At 36.3% G+C, this 5,744-nt stretch overlaps 1 long non-coding RNA gene across 1 annotated transcript; it reads right to left on the bottom strand.

Annotated features, from left to right (window-relative positions):
• Nucleotides 1-291: 291 nt before the first annotated feature.
• LOC130438392 (uncharacterized) lies at nt 292-4,029 on the bottom strand. Its single transcript, XR_008909323.1, has 3 exons — nt 3,882-4,029; nt 543-637; nt 292-449 (listed from the first exon to the last, which is right to left on the bottom strand). It is a non-coding gene; the product is annotated as an uncharacterized LOC130438392 (long non-coding RNA).
• Between the last annotated feature and the right edge of the window lie 1,715 nt (nt 4,030-5,744).

The raw sequence follows: 5,744 nt of genomic DNA, 5'->3' as shown, positions 1-5,744 counted from the left end.
GAGATATTTAATTGCTTGAGTTCAAAACATTTCTTGTGATTACAAAAACTTAGATAAATATAGTATAATATAAAATAATAGCAAACAACTTTGTAAGAGGAAAGTATCAATGTATATTTTAGATCCAGCAATACATTTGTCTCTACTCCCAATGAACTGAGAGCACAACTTGAATAGTGCGTTTCCACTTGTGTCCACTGGTTTGCGCCGATGAGCAAACTCATGGATACTATCAACATGATTCAAACTCTTAGCATTTTTAAAACAAGACATTTTAATGTCAACCTCCTCTGCATATTAGTATTTAATTTCATGTTTAAAGATACCAAAGTACCTGCTGAAACAGGACAGATTCACAATCACAAATCTATGAATTGAGTTCAGTGGGCAGGACACAGCTTGTCCAGCAGGCAGACAGACGATCTCAGTAAGAAGGGGGCTCAGTGTCTCTGACAAAAGCAAACAGGAAAGGAAACCCTTTTTACACAAGACAAACAGAGTAATATCAAACGCACATTGAATATACGTACGGTTCCTCTCACCTCTTTTGTGGAGCTCACTGCATTCAAACAGGCATACAGTCAGAGCGTAAGAGATGAAACGGACCACTTGTGCCATCATTATGATATAGCACCTGCTTAAACAAGATATTTAAAGATGTTTATGTGGTTTACTAAAAGACAGCTTTGTGAAAGATGTGAACAGCACAATGCTCATTACAACATATATAAAGTTACAAATATAGCTGTTGATCTTTTTTGGAGGTTTATTGGAAATATGGAAGGTAAATATTGAAATTGATGCTCATAATAATAATAATTCTAGAAATACCACACTATACTATACTATACTACATTATTAGATACAACAGCCCTCCTTATGTTAAGAATGTAAAAATACAAATTGTATTGTTAAACTTTTGGATAAATATGTTTTTAAATAATTTAATTAGAATTCTTTTGAATGAATCCGTTGTTCTAAACTTTTCTGGAAAATACAAGAAATAAGTAAAAAAGATAAATTATAATTGTCATTATTTGCTCACGCATGTATTCAATCAGGCTATGACTTTCTTTGATCTTCAAACTTAAAATGTTGATTTTTACTGTAATGGTGTTTTGAATTTTTTTTGCATTCATGATGCAAAGAACACAGCAGTACCCCATGCATCTCAGGATGCTCTCGGTAAAGTCTGTATGTTGTTATAACAACCAGTATGCTTGAGCAAGATACATTCCAAAAAAAGATGGGTTATGAGTCGAAAAGGGACTAACCCAGCTGATGGGTTAAATTAACCCAGACAACGTTTTATATTTGACCAGAAAATGGGTTAAAATATACCAGTGTTTTGTTTTGAAACAACCCAGAACAAGTTCATTAAAACCCAGCAGTTAGGTCTGTCTCTTTTTGACTGAAAGCTGGGTTAAAAATAATATGATCCATTTCAAAAATCTATCAGGAATTTGGGAACTAGATTTTTCATAATTGTTATAATCGATGAATTTTTTTTATGCATTTTATCACTTAGCTCCTTTACTGAAGACCATTTTTAGATAACTAAAGACTATGTTGTTGTTGTTGTTGAATGGATCAAATTAATTGAAATGAACAAATTCATACATATGTATTTTTTGAATCATACTTACCAATAGCATTTCTGTACTATGAACTTTATTGTAAGGGTTAACTATATGACAGCACATCCAAGAATTTAGATAGGCCATGATGCATTGACTAGCAATTCTTAAGCAGACCAGAACATCCCAGACTGTGATCTGCTTAATGCAACCGCGGTGTTGACCCACCCAAAAAGCTTGTTTAAACATTACCTCCCCCTCACACAAGCACCTGCCAGTGAACACACACCTGGCTCAGAGCAGTCTCCCAAGGAGAAGCCCTGTGGTGCTCCACGTTCAGACGGCATGGGTTCGAACTAACCCACTCGAACACACTCTCTCACATACCCACAGGCAGTGCAAATCCCCCTGAGACAGCCTGCCGTGAGCTAATGAGGAATTAGAGAGGACTAGGACAGCTTTAGTGGGGTTTACCTCATGCGAATGACTCACAGGAAGACCCAGAGGCCACAAAATGCATTCTCACACAAACACACACACACCTCATGCAGAAAAACACAAACACACACATGCATGCTCACACGCACATGTGCAAGCTCAGGCAAAAACACAAATACAAACATGCATGCTCACACGCACAAATGCATGCTCGGGCAAAAACACACCGTCTCACCCACCCACGAAATCAAATCTTATAGCTTATAGACATAACTTTGTTAATACCGCGGTTACACACACCAAAACCAACACTGAAAACAGTGTGCAGGTGCACATTGCTTTGATTATATATAAGTGAATGAGTTGAGGAAGAACACCTACATAGGATCTTCTTTAGAAGTTTAATTGACTCCACTCAGTGGGATGACTCAAACATACTGGAACCAAAGCAAAAGTTGCTTTGTGAAAATTGCTTTTAATTTTAACTACACAAAGTTGGTGCAAAGAACACATCCATGTACATGACTTACTGTATCAATCAACCTGTCTCCTGAAATGACTTCATATGGCAGATAATTGGAGGAGATGAGGTCTACTATAGTGCACAATATTGTGTGTCTCCACATTTTGAAGTAGTGTTCGAAAATGTCTATTCTACCCGTCCAAATAGTATTCAAAATAAAAGTTAGTATGTCTCAAACCTTCATGCTGAAATGAGTATTCCTCGAAGTGCAAGTCCATGAATACTCAAACAGTTCATTTTACCCACAACTCCCTGCGAGAGGGCGGAGTTTAGTGACGCTTCATTGCATTATGAAAAATGAAATAAGTTGCGCTTCATTTAACTAATTGAATGTAAGTATACAGTAAACCATACATATTAAATATTGAATGAATAAATACTTAAATGAAAAGATGTTTTATTTTAATGTTTGTAACTGTGAAGTCGTCTACGACCCCTTCCGTTTCACGTTAGTATATCCCAATGTGTGCACACAAGCTTGTTTGGAATCAGGTGGAGGATACTGGTGGTAAATGAAACTAATATATGTAAAATACAATAAATAAACATAAGAAACACATAACTAGCAGTTGTTTGTTCTTTTTTATCAACTAACACAATAAACAAGACACATGTGAGAATCTTCTTAACAATACAGTAGCCCTATTTAAAAGTCAGACAGCTGTAATATAAGTTAAGCATTATGTTAAAGACGAATGTTCGTGACAGTACTGTTGGACGCAGGTTACACACATCGGTGTCGCTCACTTATTTTTGTTCATTGCTTCCCGATGTAGTGTGGCTCAAATATTCCTCATTCCTATTTGAATGAATGAGTGAGCGGTTTCAGACACATCAACAGATATCCCAGAAATCCTGAGTAAGCAGATCGTGGTTGGTGCACTAAAACAAACTTAGAAAGTGTAGAAAAGACATGAGGTTTTATGAGGTGTCCATTTTGTGTCAATTCGAACTATGTGAATCGTTCAAGAAATTTCAATTATTAGAAAGAACCATGCTGAAGCCTCGCCCATAACCCCATCCCAAAATCTAACGTCATTGGAGCGAAAGCAAACAGCACTTAAATGTACAAATGACATTTTTGAATTCATACGAATTAGCAACCTCGTGAAATGATAATATAACAAATTCCCATGAGATTGTGTTATCAAAATCCCTATCCATTTATTGAAACAACCCAGCATAGGTTATTTTCATCTAAAACTCTTGAATTTAGTTTTAACTCAATAGACTAGATATTACATTGTCATTGTTTTCTCATGATGTGCTTTCATACACAGAACGCCACCATGTCTTTCCCTTCATGTGAGAACTCCCAGAACAGGTATGTGACACACACTTACCACACCAGCTCTCCTCACGCACTGCTCATTACGTTATGTACCGAGCCATTCGAGGGCGGAGGGCAAGACGTGTTGATAGAGTGATTCCACAAATCTGAGAAGGATTGACATGTGCACCCTGTCAATCCTATTCCACAAACAACCGGGGTGTAGGCGGAACCTCTGAAAAAACAGGATGGGGAAACAGGCTTAGTAAGGCGTTTCAATTGCATTGAAATGGGTGTACGTGCGTGTGTGTACAAAAAACAAGAGTTTAAAAATAGTTCAAGTGCATGTTTCGTTTGAGAATCGGTATTCACGTCTGATGTAGCTGCAATCGTAAACATGTCTGTGTGAAACAGACAGCCTGAGAATTGTGGGAGGTGTACATGTATGGCCATGTGTGTAAACAGGTCCCGCGTATAGTTGACAGCTCGATAATCAGGATTGTTTACAGTTGCATGTGTAGGTGGGTATTTGGAGTTGTTTTGAGCATGCGCTCTAAATAAATTTGCATGTGTGTATACAAATGTGCGTGTTTGTATTTGTATTAAGTCATGTCTGCAGGCTGAGGTGGAGAACAACTGGCAGCAGGACTGGCACGTCTGGCAGGCCTCCACCTGTTGAAAGATGAGGAAGCGACCCACACCCAAACAGAGAGAGAGAGACAGAGAGAGAGAGAGAGAAGGAGAGAGAGAGAGAGAGAGAGAGAGAGAGAGATAGAGAGAGAGCCATTCACTGCCCAAAGACAAAACTGATAAATTTCAAAGCAACCTTCCTGTTGTTGCATTTTTTTCTGTATAACGAAGCACACCTTAATTGAACTCCAGAAAAAAATATGTAGTAACTATGCTGACTAACTGAGCATGACTTAACACTTCCCATGTCTGTGTTTAGCCACTATAATGAGTGACTCTGATGGTGCTATTTTTGGCTTAATTTGTTTTAATGTGTTTCACGGGAAAGAAAGAAAAAAGGAAAGAAGGAAAGAAAGATAGAGAGAGAGACAAAGAAAGAAAGAATGAGAGAGAGAGAAAGAAAGAAAGAAAGAAAAAGAAAGAAAGAAAGAAAGAAAAAGAAAAAGAAAAAGAAAAAGAAAAAGAAAAAGAAAAAGAAAAAGAAAAAGAAAAAGAAAAAGAAAAAGAAAAAGAAAGAAAGAAAGAAAGTCCGTAACTTCCTTAACTTCCCAACTAAACAATCTAAGAAGTGATGATATTTTAGGCTTATTATGTTTTACAGGAAGAAAGAAAGAAATAAGGAAAGGAAAGGAAAGAAAGAAATAAGTGGAAGAAAAAGAAAAAAAGAAAGAAAGAAAGAAAGAAAGAAAGAAAAAGTAGGCAACTCTCTCATGCATGGACGGCATTCTTAAACTTCCTAAACTTCCCAACTAAACAATCTAAGGAGTGATGATATTTTTTGCTTAATATGTTTTAATATGTTTTACAGGAAGGGAAGAAATAAATAAGGAAAGAAAGAAAGAAAGAAAGAAAGAAAGAAAGAAAGAAAGAAAGAAAGAAAGAAAGAAAGAAAAAGAAAGAACAAGTAGGTAACTCTCGCATGCATGGACGGTAATCTAAAACTTCCTAAACTTCCCAACTAAAAAATCAGTGATGCTATTTTTTGCTTAATATGTTTTACAGGAAGGTAAGAAATAAATAAGGAAAGAAAGAAAGAAAGAAAGAAAGAAAGAAAAAAAGAAAAAAAGAAAAAGAAAGAAGGGAAAGAAAGAAAGAAAGAAAGAACAAGTAGGTAACTCTCTCATGCATGGACGGTAATCTAAAACTTCCTAAACTTCCCAACTAAAAAATCAGTGATGCTATTTTTTGCTTAATATGTTTTACAGGAAGGGAAGAAAGAGATAAGGAAAGAAAGAAAGAAAGAAAG

Source organism: Triplophysa dalaica, chromosome 16 (assembly GCF_015846415.1).
Source record: "Triplophysa dalaica isolate WHDGS20190420 chromosome 16, ASM1584641v1, whole genome shotgun sequence".
NCBI lineage: Eukaryota > Metazoa > Chordata > Actinopteri > Cypriniformes > Nemacheilidae > Triplophysa > Triplophysa dalaica.
Note: the sequence above shows the minus strand (reverse complement) of the source record. Positions and strands in the feature narration are given on the sequence as shown.